This window comes from Mastigoproctus giganteus, chromosome 13 (assembly GCF_048544385.1).
Source record: "Mastigoproctus giganteus isolate SK-2022 chromosome 13, ASM4854438v1, whole genome shotgun sequence".
Lineage (NCBI taxonomy): Eukaryota > Metazoa > Arthropoda > Arachnida > Uropygi > Thelyphonidae > Mastigoproctus > Mastigoproctus giganteus.
Genome location: NC_143587.1, coordinates 27,978,126 through 27,993,134, shown reverse-complemented (window position 1 = coordinate 27,993,134; position 15,009 = coordinate 27,978,126). Strand labels below are relative to the sequence as shown.

At 38.3% G+C, this 15,009-nt stretch overlaps 1 protein-coding gene and 2 non-coding genes across 3 annotated transcripts in view; 1 reads left to right on the top strand and 2 right to left on the bottom strand.

Moving 5' to 3' along the window:
- zormin (spectrin and immunoglobulin domain-containing protein zormin) overlaps positions 1–15,009 on the bottom strand; it is a 264,807-nt gene that overhangs the window by 239,636 nt on the left and 10,162 nt on the right. The gene's annotated exons all lie outside the window — the stretch shown is intronic.
- TRNAL-AAG (transfer RNA leucine (anticodon AAG)) lies at positions 10,424–10,505 on the top strand. The gene has a single exon. It is a non-coding gene; the product is annotated as a tRNA-Leu (tRNA).
- Positions 11,020–11,108, bottom strand: TRNAI-UAU (transfer RNA isoleucine (anticodon UAU)). Its single transcript is given in 2 exon segments — positions 11,020–11,055; positions 11,071–11,108. It is a non-coding gene; the product is annotated as a tRNA-Ile (tRNA).

Genomic DNA, 15,009 nt, shown 5'->3' with positions numbered 1-15,009 from the left:
GGATGCAAAAAATAATTCTGATATCATATATTTGGATTTCAGGAAAGCTTTTGACACTGTTGCGCATGGAAGACTATTGTACAAATTGGAACAGAATGGTATTAAGGGTAAGTTGCTACAATGGATAAAAGGATGGTTGAGTGGGAGAAGACAGAGGGTGGTAATTAATGGGTGCTGCCCTTCGTGGACTAATGTTATTAGTGGAGTCCCACAGGGTTCGGTGTTCGGTCGTCTGTTGTTTTGTATATTTATCAATGATATTGATGAAGGTATATCAGGCTTAGTGTCGAAGTTTGCAGATGATACAAAGGTTGGCAGAGTTGTTAATGACAGTAATGGCAGTGTGCTACTACAACAGGATCTAGAAAATTTGGGCAAATGGGCTGAGAAGTGGCAACTGAAGTTTAACCTTGACAAATGCAAAGTACTGCATATGGTTAGAAGTAACCCCAGAGAAACGTACCAACTGTGTGGTGGTAGACTTAAGGTGGTAGAAAATGAAAAAGACCTGGGAGTAATTGTGCAGTCAGATATGAAGTTTTCTGAGCAATGCAGACAGGTTGCCAGGGCAGGTCATGGGGTTTTGTCAATGATATACAGGAATTTTGCTAGCAGGGAAAAGGAGGCGATTGTCCCTCTGTGTAAAGCAATGGTCAGGTCACGCCTTGAGTAATGTGTATAGGTCTGGAGGCCTCATTTTAGGAAGGATGTAGATTTGCTCGAGCGTGTACAGAGAAGGGCAACAAGATTGGTGAGGGGAATGAAGGGATCCTCTTACCAAGAGAGGCTTATGTTCTGCAGCGGCTGGAGACTAGGCACCTGCGAGGTGATCTCATTGAGGTGTATAAGGCCTTGAATGGGTTGAGCACGCTGAATTCTGATGGGATTCTTCCACTTGTTCAGATTACGAACCTAAGGGGGCATAAATTGAAATTGAGGAAAGACAGATGTGCGGAAATTTGCCTTTAGCCAGCGGGTGGTTACTTGCTGGAACAAATTTCCATCTGTCGTTGTGGAAGTTGATAGGTTAAATAAAAATAAGGAGGAACTGGACAAACGTTTAGAGGGAATTGTTTTGAAATTTTTTTTTTTTTTTGGCTGATGATGCATAAACTCATACACTTGCTTTCTTGCATCACATGCCACTACTACTACGTTGCATGTTTGCATTGTTAGACTGCAAGAAATATTTCAAGCATAAATAGATTTATATGTAAAAATGCCGGATAGTTTATTATTTGTTATATCAAAAATGACTCTTTTCTGGTAACCGAAAACAGATATTACAGGGATCCCCAACCATTTTATGTGGGGTGCCACATTACCCCTCATTAATGAGGGGTCCCCCAACCCCACTTTTTTTTTTTTTGTAAATTCTAAAATTTGCATTTTGTGATTTGTATACATATCGCCAGGTCTGCCACTGCCGAGAATATGATATGATTGTTAAAGAACACAGGGAAGCATTCGAGAATCTCCTATGGTCCATATTGACGCAATACCTTAACCTTGCTACAGTTGTTGCAAATTGGATGGCTGCCAATTACTACTCCAAAAACTCGTTTCACCACACAGGACTCATGCTGTTTTCGCGATATTCTGGTCCTTCCATCAGCATGAAACGGCAAACACCAGAATTCGTCAGACCAAGTAATGTTTTTCAAATTCTCCACTGTCCACACTAACCGTACCTTCTTGAATTTGATGACAACAGTGGAATTTGATTAGTTAGTTGGCTGCAATATCCCAACCATGAAAAGATACAAATAGTGAAAACGCCTCTTTGATTACCACTTTTGTACTGGCTCCATTTCATCAATTTCAATGGCCACTTTATTAGGCGTACCTAATAAAATGGCCATTCAGTGTATGTGTACTATCTGTTAACTATCTCATAAATGGTAATGTGCTAATTAATAAAGTAAATTAGCAAATCAATTTTCAAAATCGTTCTTGGGTAATTGAAAAGAACTCATACATTTATAATATACATAAAAGTATACAATATACAAAAATACAATATCCACTGGTACAGTGGATATTGTATTTTCTATTGTTGTTGTAGATGAGTTTTAGGAGCATCAGCGACTAAGGCCATATTGCTCCGTGTATACTGTCTTTAAAAAAGAAATCGACCTAAGAATTTCCTGTGTGTTTTGAGGTCGATTTCTGTTTGCTGGATGAAAAACCCGAGTTTACGGGAGAAAACACAATGTAACCCTCGTCTCAGACCGACTAATTCAGTCACCTTGTGAAAAATGCCCATAAAAATTCCTCACGTCATCGACGAGACTCGAACTCAGGTCTTTTCCACCCGGTGTGGGGAGGACGGCGATTCTAAAAAATGTTCTATCCACGAGATAAATCAATCAATAAGATTAAACAAAACTTTACGCGTAAAACGAAGGCTTAATGCTAATTTCTTCTTCCTTTTTCTAAAATTGAAGAAACTGGATTAGCCCACAGAGAAATTTCCTTGTTGAACTGAGCATCCCAAAAGCCACAGAAACAAAGCGGATTAAGATCGAACGAACAAAAACATTTAGGAAATGAACCAATATAACTTTCGTAAGCCTGAGCAAGTATGTGATCCTTGTTTCCAGCAGATATATTAAAAGTTTGTAACCTCCGAAATCAGTTGCTGACCCAAACAAATTGTTCTGTCATGTGAGATTTGTTTATATCTTAAATCTGCAACCTTTCTTGGCATCGCATCCTGCTTTTCAGCCATTTGCTGACGATTGAAAATTATATATTATTGTCTGACCTGATACAGGTTCGTTGTACTACTATTGGCCGACCAAAAATCTCTAACAACCGAATATTACCTCGTAAACTCATCAGTGGAAGATTCAACTCAAAAAAAGAAAGGTATGCTCGCTTACTGTTTTAAATCTTCGATTACAGCGTAATTATGAATGTTAATTCCACAGTTGAACGATAAAAGAGGGCGCTTTGAATGAAACTAAAGCAACGTAAACAAGTTTTTTATCACTTCAACTGCGAAAAAAACAGGAGTAAAACTGTCACTTAATTTAGAATCGCTATTAATATCTACTTAATTTTTTTTTACCTTTTTGTAGCTTTTAATAGACACATGAAATGCATGGCACAGGAAGTTACAAACTTCTTTTTGTAGACTTCGTTGCAATGACCGCATAGACAAGATAAATTAGTTAAAGAAATAGCAGCCGAAATAAGGTTTGTTCATTTCAAGTGAGCGACCTCTGGAGGAACAATTGTTTCATTCAATATCCTAAAAGCTGGATGAAATGAAATTGAAGTAAAATTTATTACAGAAAATGCAAGTAATATTTTAAATATCCACGAATTTTGCCTGAGAAATTCAGAACTAATAAAAATATAATTTTCCAAATATTATAAATTTTTCTTTAAATTTTAATTTCTTTAATTTTTTTTTTTTTTTTTTTTTTGCTGTGATTGAAAGTAGCGACTGTTTACTGTTTGTATTTTTAAATTCACAAAAGTATTTGGACACCCTATTGAAGAAAATTAGTTTTATTTGTATAATTTATAAACTATATCAGATATTGTATGAATACTGAAATAGTTAAGAAATAATAATAATCTGTACTGAGTGGTCACTTTATTGGGTACATCTATTTAATAGTGAACAGGTCCCCCTTTAGCCCTCAGAACAGCCTGGCCTGGATTCGTCGTGATATGGACTCAACCAAGTGTTCAAAGCGCGTAACAGATATTTTGGTCTATGTTTACTTAATTGCTTCGCACAGTTGTTGCAAATTTGATAGGTGGACGAGGAAGGCCATTGCAATACGATTAATTTACTCTTATGTTCTGGAACCAGTTCTGTACAATTCTGGGCTGAACGTGGCTTAGAAAATAGCTTAGTAAACTGGCTTAAAAACAAAGTTTATACAGTATTAACAGGGATATCGAGAACCCAGCACAGATTCTGGGGTAAACTGTCTCACCGAATTTGTGCTGGCCTTTCCAGCGGGCAGGCCGACTCCAGTTCTTGGGGCTCCGTTCACACTGCTCGAATTCGGGGAAGGTAACCCGCCTACTTACCCTCCTGACGCTCCTCAAGTATTGAAGTTTTCCCCTTCCATATGCTACGTGCAACACCTTCACAGCGAGTTGCGTCGTATTGTGCTACTTTAACTCAACACCACTTCCTTAATGAGAAAATGCTAAGGTACTATAAACGTGACAGTCATATGTGAGATGGTGCTGCAATTTCATCAGAAAGAGGACGCCAAATCAGCGAAAACTTGTCAAAACATTTGTGGTACAAAATTGCAATATGGAAGACCCTCGTATTATTTGAGATCTCCTGTTGTATATATAAAATCATAATAAAAAGTTTAAGTGAGTCAGTCATAAATTTACTCTGAAATGGCAGGTTCAGCATGTTTTCCGTAGGTTATGCAATTTTTAAATCTTCTGGCGAACTGGAATGTACTGTATATCATCTATGCCATCCATTCCTCTTAAAATCTGAAAACCGCTGAACAAGATGTCCATGGATCCCGCTGAACAAGATGTCCATGGATCCTTCAAGAGGCTGCTGAACGTAAGATTTTTTTTTTTTTTGGTAGTTGTTGGCGCATCGGCTTCTGTGGCCATAGTGCACCTCCCAAGGTTTTTGCAGTACTTTGATCCAAGCCCGAGGGGGGATTCGAACCCGCGACCTTTGGGTTGCCAGGTAGGCACTTTACCCACCTGGCTAGCCCGGTCGGCGCTGAACGTAAGAGAAAAAATGTCTTCACAGCATATCATTCAGGGGAAGGTCGTGTGTTCTCTTTCCAGGAAGTCGACTACCATATGTTATTGTAAATATGAGTAGGAATTTTATTTGCACACTAAAACCTGGATGATGAAGGAAAATTTTGGAACTGTAACATTAGCATTTTGGTTTTCCACGTTCCGAATGTCTCCGATGTATTGCAAGTTATTCTGAATCCATTACTTTTGTATACCATCCATTCTGAAAGTAATTTCCAGTAGCGCAATTCGTTAGTGACTGGTACGTATAACGCAGTACTCTCCTATAGCCTTTTTTTAAAGTATCGCCGAGGTTGTGAGTTCGAGCCTCTCCTCGGGAAATTTCTTTTTGTACTTTCACTTTTGTGTCCTCTACAGCCTTGAAGGGCTATGAAATCAGCAACTTTCTTTCAGTTGCAACGAACGTTGCTAAATTCCTCCTGATCTTCCCTGTCATACACAGAGTGACAGTACGATGAAATGATGAGGCAAAAAATCAGAAAATGTGTGATTACGAGTATATCTGAAGCCCTAGCCTCAAAATACGTAATTAACTTCACCAAGGGTCCCCAAGTCATAACATATTTGGCTTATGCCTAAATCCGGCCCCAGGTTATGGAATCAGACAGAAATATTTGTTTCATAAATAACGAATATTTAGTTCTATTTTTATTTATGTTTAAAATGTATTTACGTTTTCATGTTTGCTCCTTGGTATTTGGCACCAATGTATTTTCAAAAAACCAAGTGCAATTTCCCCGCATTTATTACCAATTACAATAAGAAAATTATCAACTTTTAATTCTGGAAATTAAAAACGTCAAGTTCAAAGGATTTCTATGACATCAAATCCGAATGGTCAAGTGTGAATGTACATAAGTACACGTGCTTAGAGTGACCGGGGTTCAAGCCCGTGACTGCTAAATACAGTGCTGTTTCTTGTATTCTTTCAACCTGGTGAACTCCTTTAACCGTGTAATCGTCCCGGTGTATAAACAGAAAATTTTTAATTAAAATTTATTTAAAAATTTTCCCTTGAGCACAAGCAAGCAGTCTTGTCGAGTTCGTTTTCAATAAGAAACATCATCAAGGTAAAAAAAAAAAAAAAAAAAGACTTCCCGTTCTTTCACTTAAATGTAAGTTTACATTTTTAACCTTAGATCTTAACCTTAACCTTAGTGATTAAAAATGTAACTTTTATTTGAAATTTTAATCTGTTTTCTTTTTCTTTGCGGGACTAAATACTATTTCTTTGTGTCCGAATACCTTTGGTACGGCAGTGTACGTATACGATTTCTATATCGCGTGGCGAGTCTAGGACCTTCTGAACAAGGTCCCGGTGGATGCCTGCTTAAAGAAGCTACTCTCGAAGAACTACTCAAGCTAGTACACAAATGCAAAACATCTTCAAACCATGACATTCGAAGTATTATGTCATGGTTTCCTATTGGCTTATAGGTTTACAACTAGTTGAGCTCATTCTGAATCCTGTGGTATTTAATACAATAAAGCTTGCAATATAATCCTGAGTGATGCAATTGGCTAGTGTCGGGCACTTATAAAATAACAGTGTCCTTGAGTAATGCCATTGTAAGTTCACCTGATTCTTTTACAATTCTTTACTGTATATTACCTCCTTTTAAGGACTGGTCTCTAGCAGCCCCGAAGGGATATTGTAATCAGCAACTCTCTCGCAATTACGATGAAGATAACTGAATAATCTAATTATTTTTGACTGAATAACCTTGTCATACAGCATTACAATAGGACAGCAATAGTGGCAAAATGCCACAGACCATGTACCCCAGTGACTTTATATCTTCAATAACTTTACAGTCGTCATAAAGGGAATCTGTTGGTGAAAATTGCTTTCTTCCCTTTTAACTATACCTCATCATAAGTGAAATTCCGAAGACAAATCAGTAATTTATTATTCCAGTGATAAAGTTTAATGCTGAAAAATTCTTGTAAGAGTATAAATTACCTAAACACGTATATTAAACAAAAATGTGCACAGTTCATCAATGAATTTATTTCTCCTTTTAACGTTGCAAAGTTTTAAGCATCTATTGTCCTCGCCGAATGGTCCATCCTCTCGCATCTAACACGTCGACTCCAAGTGGACGAATTTTTATGGAATTTTATATTTGGTCTATTAGAAAGATTTGTCCAGCCATCGAAATTTTCATCAAAATTGGGCCAATAGAAATGCGGCAATTATTATTATTTATTTTTTTTTTTTTCACGCAATGGTAGAAGGAGACAGAATGAGCTCTATTTGCAGTAACAAAATATTTCAAAAAGATGCAATATTTATTTTTATTAGTATTACCAGAGCTTGCCTTATTTAACTGTTGTGTTTAGTACTGGAAGTGGTCAAAGTAAGAAATTAAAATAAAATTTTCTTCCCTTCGACAGAACCAGTCCTCCAAAGATACAACTTATGGAAATTTGTGTCCTAAATAGCAGCCTGTTTTCTAAAGGAGAAAACATCACCTTTGGTGTTGGCTATTTACTCCACAAGCCTGACTTACTTTGGCGATTGGCACAAAAAAGTAGATGTGTCATGTTGATGGAGAAAGCGAAATACTGGAGACATGAAATCAGGACGCAGAGACAAAAACTAGCTTGGCTAACCTGAAGACTAGAAAGTGACGAATTAGTTTATCCAAATATTATGTCGAGTGTGGGATTTTAAAACACCATGCAGTTATTGTGTAACTGGACATACACTTCAGTTATGACCATCCCTGTCTTTACAACTGAACGCATCCCGTAGAACCAAGGAGTGACGTCACTGACCGGCGCAGCATATATATTGACAGCTCGGTAGTGCCCATCAGTTCTTCAGTACGAAACCCGGCAATGGGGAAAATGGAAGGACCTGATGGAGTTCGAACAGGACATTATTTGCAGCGTTAGAAGCGTGGGAACCAGCATCATAGATACCACAGGCATTGTCCAAAACAACAGGCGGGGTCACGATCCAACAATTTACGGCAGGCTACAACCAGGGCGGACAGAGAAACGTTTCCGAGTACACCAACCAACGGACGCTCTTGAAGATATGCGTACGGCATAGGCGATCTGATGGCGCATATTCCTGACTTATCATTTGATACAGTGCATTTGCTTATTGCAAATCGTGACTGTTTTAATTTATTTCAGGAGTTTTCAGCTGCTGTTTTTGCAAGAAGAACTGTTCTCAGAGCCTTTCTTCAGAGGCAAACCTAGTGTCTTAATTGTCTTCATGGAGTTTCACTATTGGTTTCTGCATCTGGCTGGCGGCTGGGGTGCTGGACCTGATTCATGGTGTTGGGTCTGGTGCTCTGGTTGGTTGTCTTTGTGCTGCAATCATGAATACTCCATTCTGGATTCTGCCGTGCTGGATCAGATTCATTGCGTCGGGTCTGGTGGTCTAAAGCGTCTATTATCCATGGCGTACAGTTGGAGATTGCTGGATAGTACCGTTATTGGTTTTGGAGGTTCCAGTGCATGTGAAACAGCAGCTGAGGAAATATTCAATTGAACTGTGATTTTTGGAGTTTATAGTTATGCCATCCAGACTATTGAATATTATTGTTGTTTTATTATATATATATTTTTTTTTTTTATTATTATTTTTTTTTTCCCTGCTGGCTCCCTGGTATGGCCAACCCGGGGCGCGGGATTGCTGGCACTCACTGGTATTGCACTACCTGCAGTGGGTGCGGGATTTCAAGTGCGAATAGCGCTACAGTAAAATCAGACTCAAGTAATTTAACATACTTTTTAAGGACTGCTTTGTAAAGACTATATATTCCCAAGTTCTCAAGGTAGATTTGGGCTTATGCCTGGGAGCTACCCTGAATAAGAACACACTTGCACACACACATGAGAGTTTAATGTTTGTCAGAGCATATAATTATATGTAAATATATCTTGTATATAAATCATGTATATACTTTTATGTACATAATGTTGAGACTATATTGTGTGTAATTAATAAATGAATGAAAAAAAAAAAAAATGTTGAACGACCGTCATCATGGTTTGGGAGAAGTTTTCATGGATATCACTTGGCTTCCCCTCATCTTCACTGAACATACCCTCACTGCCAGATCCTACCTTGGCATTGTTTCGGACTCCGTTTTGTCCTACATGGTGACCGTGTATCCAAATAGCAATAGACACTTTCAACAAGACAACATCCCTTGTCAGAAGGCCCGCATTGTGCAGGAATGGTTCAAGAATCATGTGCAAATATTTCGTGTGTTCCCCCGGCTGCCAAATTCTTCCGACATCAATCTCGAGCGTTTGCGGGATGCGGTAGAACGCAGTATTCGTCAGTCCACGACATTGCCTCGCTCTGGGACGTCATTCTGTTTAGCTGGTTCAGGATACCTGAGGAAAGACACCTTTCCCGGTCTCTTGAAGTTGATGCAAAGCCAGATGCAAACGGTTATCACGAAGAAAGGCGGCCCGACACGCTATTAAGTAGGCGGTCATAATGTTTTGGCTCATGAGTGTACCTTTTTGAACAGATTCTTAGAAACTGCAGTTTGGGATACCAGGACATCGGGAAATTTCTTGATGGGGCTCCTGATGGTCTGGCTTTCTGTGAGACCATCAGCTCTCTCGAAAAATCTCTTCATGTCTCCAGTCTCCCAATACTAAGCCTTGGGCTTAGAGACAAATAGACAGACAAATCCACAATTCTGCCTACGTTACTAATATCATTTTGAATGATACAGCATCACCAGAATAGTTGAATCTGTGATACTTATAAAATTATGAAATTGCACCAGGACAACTATTTTGAAGCGTACTAGCCTCTCTCTGTTGGTGGTCTCTATTAGCAAACGTATGTCGAACTGTAAATGATGCTTTTGTGAACAACTGGTGTATCCTATTTAAAAACATAACTGTTATGTTTTACCTTTAACTTCTAGAACGTATAAGCAGTCTTGAACTGCACAATTGTTTAAGAGCCACTTTCTATCCACTGCATCATCCCCTTTATCACTTGCATTTTGCATTTAGGGATAATAGATCATCCCTATTATATTCCAGAATGCCAAGCTTCGTTTTTGTTCTTACAAATTTGGATTCGTGTTTGGATTACGGATAATTTAAACACTTACACATGATTTTTTAATTTTTTACGTATAATTTACATTGCTACTTTCTTTTCATTACTTTGAGTTTTGCGCCCTCGTGGGTAGCACGAGGTCGTGTTGGTAGGATCGCCATTCTCCCCACACCTCGTGGAAAAAACCTGAGTTCGAGTCTCGTCAATGACGTGAGAAACTTTTATGGGGGCTCTTTTCACAATGTGGCTGAGTTAGTCGGTCTTAGGCGAGAGTAGCATGTTTTTTTCTCCCCGGAACTGGGTTTTTCGTCCAGAAAACAGAAAATCGACCTCAGAACATACGCAATTTATACACCATACACAATTAGGAGCAATATGGTCTTAGTAGCTGATGCTTCTACAACAACAACAACAACTTCGAGTTTTGTGATTGCGGAAGTTTTCCAGTCCTTAACCTCTATGATTGATAAACGGTATAGTTAAATAAAAATAAAGGGGAGAACTACTAAAATATTTTTCAGGCTGCCCAATTCACCTCTGAATCTTAGAAACCCGAAGTAAAATGGTTCCTTTTAACTATTTCATATATTTCTTTCTTCACCAGATAGGGTGGCCGAGCGGTCTAAGGCGCTGGTTTAAGGCACCAGTCTCTTCGGAGACGTGGGTTCGAATCCCACCCCTGTCATTTTTTTTTCGTATTTCCTCTCCCTTTTTCATCTTTTCTATGTAAAATAAACTAGCGATCTTCGATAGGTTTATCGCATGACCCGGTTGCAAAAATTTCAAAATCCATCACCTTCAGTGATGGAATTCCAACCTCTAATTTACTGATACAAACCCACATTCATCATTTTCCAGGGGAAGCTGTCTCCTTTTCCACTCCTGTAATTGGGTTCTCAATATCGCAGCTCAGCTTACGTCACTGCAAGCTTGTCACTTAGAGCCGGTCCTGAGCACAACATACCACTAGAATAGCATTTGTTTTTGGAAAGCGTGTCAAATGTGTTATCTACTTACTTCGGTTACCTCTATACTTAATGATAACAATAATAATATTGATGATTTTCAAAAATATACAATGAATACAAAATTAAAAATGCAATATATGAACATTAAAATAATGTACAGTATTTACATTCGATCACTTTTTCTGAAAGGTCACTGATATTTGGTTGTCTAAAGATATCAAAAAAGGTAATTTCCCCAGGTGAGGCTCGAACTCACAACCTCGGCATTACTTAGTACTGTCTTATAAGTACCGCGCGCTAACCAATTGCGCCACTGGGGATTACACATTGCGCTTTCTTTTCACCATTTTTCATAAATATCGATTGGATTGGTGTTATAATCCAAGAAGGTGAAAGAAGGATCAAAACTTCTGAACCTTTCAGTATTCTTTGAAGACATCTAGTAGATTCTGGCAATGAAGCACGGGTCGAACACACTGATGTATGAGAGAGAGAGTACTACATTGAAGGACAGTCGAGAAACAATGTTAAGGTTTGTGCGAACCCCGGGGTTTCTCCCATTTACCTACCCAGAGAGAGAGAGAAATTTTCCCCATTCTATACGACCACAAACAGCGGTCCCATACGTCAACATTAACAATGTAACAAAGCTTATTCCGAACAACCGCCGCATTAAGGTGCGTGGAATTTTACAAGAAGAAAACAGCAGTGTCGGTAGTGTAGAAACAGCGATTCATAAGCAGCTTTACTTCCAAAAATTGAGCGTAAGATGAAAACAATATTTGAAATGTTAGCAGGCCGCAGTACCCGAGTGGTCAGGCGTCAGGATAAGTAAGTGCACGTGCTTTGAGTGACTGGCGTTCAAGCTGAGATTGCTAATTACTGTGCTGTTTCTCGTATTCTTTGTATCTTGTCAATTCTTCTGACCGTGTGGCCCTCACAAGTAGATGAGAAAATACAAATTATGCGCTTCTCCTTACGTAGGTAAGGAGAAGGAACTATCCAGCTGACCTTTGAAATTCTTCAAACTGTCAGCCTCAACTATCTACAGAGGAAACTTGTTCCAGCAATCAACAATTGGCTGGCTAATAAAGAAAACTTCCTACAATCTAGTCTAAACCTTGCAATTTGAATTTATGGCCCCTACTTCTGGTATTATTTATAACAGTGAAAATTCCGGCTTCTTTCATTTTACTAACCCTTCTCAGAGTCTTATAAACCTCAATCAGCTCCTCTCTAAGGTGTTTGGTGCCAAGCCCACATAATCCAAGTCTTGCCTCGTACAGTCGCCCTTTTGCCGATGTCACCATGCGAGTTGTCCATCTTTGGACCTTTTCAAGAAGCTCAATGTCTTTTTCAGATTAGGTCTCCATACTTGGATGCAGTATTTCAAATGTGGTCTTACAATTTCCCTTATACGGTGGAACTATGACCTCTCTATCTCTACAGGATAATAAGTCATCAAAGGACACCATGGGCTTTCCTGGTCGCCTGTTTACACTGCTCAGAAAACTTCATATCCCTGTATCGTAACTCCCGATCCCTTTCCTCCTCCTCCTCCTCCACTGTTTTTAATTCAACCCCACCAAGTGCATAATTTATTCGGAGGTTGCTGTTCCCCAAGTGTATTTGCATTTAGCAGCATTAAACTTAGCTGCCACTCTTCTGACCATTCTTGAAGCACTGTTATAAGATCATTAACGACTCTCCCAATCTTTGCACCGTTTGAAAATTTTTGAGTCAGTATTCAATACTTTATTTTAAGCATCATGTTTTTCTACAAAATATTTTTTTCTTATTGTGTTTTTCCCTAATGACATGGATCTGTCATACAGAATGCCCCTCACCTCTACAATGAGTTGGCTCAGCATTGCACTACTTCGCGCATTTCGTAAGATAGTAACGAACTGTTCATATTTATGTAATCATCCGTTTCAAAGTGTTACTCCTATAATGCATTACTACAGGTTATTAAGGGACCAAATGAAGGGTAAGAAGTGAAAAAAAGGGGGTGGTGGAGAAACTGAATCGGATAGTGGTTCTATCACTCTGAAATAGCAGTATATTCCTGTTAGGGAGTTCTGTTTGTTTGAAAAGTATCTCTCTTTTTTTTTATCCCTTCATGCTCGGGATAGAAACATAAATTCTAGATGAATTTTTAATTTCTTTGCTTTTTCCGTTTCCCCTCTCATTTTGTGGGAGAGAAATTCTAATTACCTAACGATATTTCGTATATTTATTCTTGATATCTTAGAAGCATAGTCTTTCTTCGAAGGGGGGTTGCATGTGTAAATTTTTCGTAAAAACTAAGAAAACTATATGCTAAGGGTTACTAGACAGTCTTCAAAGAATGCTCTATTATTTTTCACTCTTCCTACTTTTGTATTCTACTTTTTGAAATGTATTCTACTACGAACACATACTTGCTTTCAAAACAGAACAGAGAATTTTTTAAAACTTTTTTTTGCAAGCTATTTCGAACAGAGCCGAAACACAAGTGTTTCTGATCAGATAGCTTATCTTTCCCCAAGGTTCACATCACTTTGACCAGACTCATAGCTTTCAGAAAGAAATGCTCTGTTTTTCACCCAACAGCATGGTTTGCGTCCCAGCCAACAGTTCATTAACTTGCCACTTGACACCAACCCACGTTTGAAACACTGTATGTTCGCCGCTGTTTCGTATACCAGAAAGTCCTCATTCCTAACTTTAAGGACAGCAGTGGTGTACCACTCAAAGAATTAATGAACCTCCTTGTCAGCCACTAAGACGTCAGAATTATTTGTTAGTAGGAGCTACTGGAAAGGTTCTAGAAAAAAAGAAATACATCAACCAAAGAACTAGATGCGATGACCTGAAGATACACTTTAGAAACCCAGAAGAACGCTGACCTTCGGTATTTATTTGATTTTCATGATTCGACTTTGTATCAGTTAATGTGCTAGAAATCCAGCTCAGCAAGCCGTTTAACAGGCTGAAGAAAATATTTAAAAACAGAGGGATTCACAGTGGACGGATTTTCATGAAATTTTATATTTGGTTTATGTAAGATTCATGAACGTGGAGTAGCTTGTGAAGAGATACGAATGTGTATAGACAAAAAGAGGCTTAAAAGTATATGGGAGAATAGTAATAAATATTATATAGTAGTACTTAAACTGAACGGCTAAATTTAGAGAACGTAAAACTACAGAATTTTATTGTGTTCTATAAAGTTATAGGGTTAATTAATTCATAAGGAGATAACTATATTTATTTTTCACTTCAGTTAATCACAGAAAAAGAAAAAAAATGTAATTAATTTTAAGGAAAAAAAAAAGAATTCGCCTGAAATGTAATACTATGTACTTGTAATGGAAGTATGTGATCGGATGTTGGGACCTTACTTAATAAGAAAATTTTCAATCGATACCACATTTTCGTACGATTTTACAGCCCTCATTCCTTCTCCCCAACAAAAATTGGTATAAATGAAAACGTTTTCGCGTTAATCGACTATAAAAATACGGATTCTTACCAAATTTTCATCATATATTCTATTAACCCCTGGGATAGTTCTAAGTTCAATTCCGATTTCATAGCATTCCCTCCCCAGTTTCCCCTACAGAAATATTAAGATAAATTTGGAACAGGAGCTGTGATCCACATCAAAATTCAATGTTTATTTAGAATATTTTAGGAATCTTAATAATACCACAATACACGAAAAAGAAATTATTATTAATGGAAGGATTTACAACGCAAGGTAAAGAGTTTTATTTACAATACACTCGTCAGATCAAGACAGGCCAAAATTGAGGGGACTGTCCAACATAATTAAGGTATTAGATAGAGAGTATGATCACCCCGCAAAACCAGACATCTCTTTCAAAAGCCCGTAAAAAAAACCCTCCCATCTTAAAGGAATTAGGACCAAGAGTTTTTTCCACAAGGTGTAGAAGAACAGCGATTTTAACCGCTGTGTTATTCGCGAGATCCAGTTAACTAGGTCAGCTCTTCGATGATAGATGAACCTGGAACAGGTGATGGATGGAGATAACTGTTGCCACTAGGGTGAGCCGATGGCACAGTAGTCGCGAGTCGAGTAGGATTTATACCCACAACAGAATTGGCAGTCGTATCAAACGTGAAGCGTGTCAAACACGCTTACATTTTGTAAGCATGTTTGAGTTGACCGGGGTTCAAGCTCGCATGACTGCTGAATACGGCGATGTTCTTGTG